Genomic DNA, 959 nt, shown 5'->3' on the forward strand with positions numbered 1-959 from the left:
AATAAGTAGTTCATGATCTGAGCCACAGTCAGCTCCTGGTCTTGTTTTTGCTGACTGTATAGAGCTTCTGCATCTTTGGCTGCAAAGAATATAATCAATACAGATGGCTAATAAACATATGAAAAGATGCTCAACATCTTCAACTGATTTTAAATACAGAAATTGTTGGTGAAGAAATGGAGCAACTAGAACTCTCAGACCCTGCTGGTGGGAATGCACAGTTAAACATACACTAACCATGGCGGTGGTGGTGGTGGTTTAGTTGCTAAGTCATGTCTGACTCTTGTGACCCATCAACTGTAGCCTGCCAGGATCCTCTGTCCATGGGATTTCCCAGGCAACATATAAACCTACAATTCCACTCTTGGATAGTTTCCCAGGATGAATGAAAACATATATCCACCAGACATCCTTATGAACATTGATGGTTTTACTTGCAATAAACTGCTGACAACCCAATGACAATCATTAGGTCAATGGATAAATAAATGGTGGCTCATCTAGACAGTGGAATACCACTCAGCAGTAAAAAGGAATGAACTGTTGATGGATGTATCATCACCAATAAGTCTCTACATGGTTATGTTAAGCAAAAGAATCAAGACATAAAGTCAATACTACATTTTTCATTAATAAACTTTAGAAAAGCAGAAGTCAGTCTGAGGGACTTCCCTGGTGGTATGGTGGTTAAGACTCCACACTTCCACTGCAGCAAAGTCTTTGCAGCAATGTAGCTAAGTGTCCCCCTCTACCCAAATACTTTTTCCCTCACATCTATACAGGCATTATTCCAAGAGCCTACTCAGACATAGGAGAAAGCAATGGCACCCCACTCCAGTACTCTTGCCTGGAAAATCCCATGGATGGAGGAGCCTGGTGGGCTGCAGTCCATGGGGTTGCTAAGAGTCGGACACGACTGAGCGACTTCACTTTCACTTTTCACTTGCATGCACTGGAGA

This window comes from Bison bison, unplaced genomic scaffold (genome assembly GCF_000754665.1).
Source record: "Bison bison bison isolate TAMUID 2011002044 unplaced genomic scaffold, Bison_UMD1.0 scf7180017864352, whole genome shotgun sequence".
Lineage (NCBI taxonomy): Eukaryota > Metazoa > Chordata > Mammalia > Artiodactyla > Bovidae > Bison > Bison bison.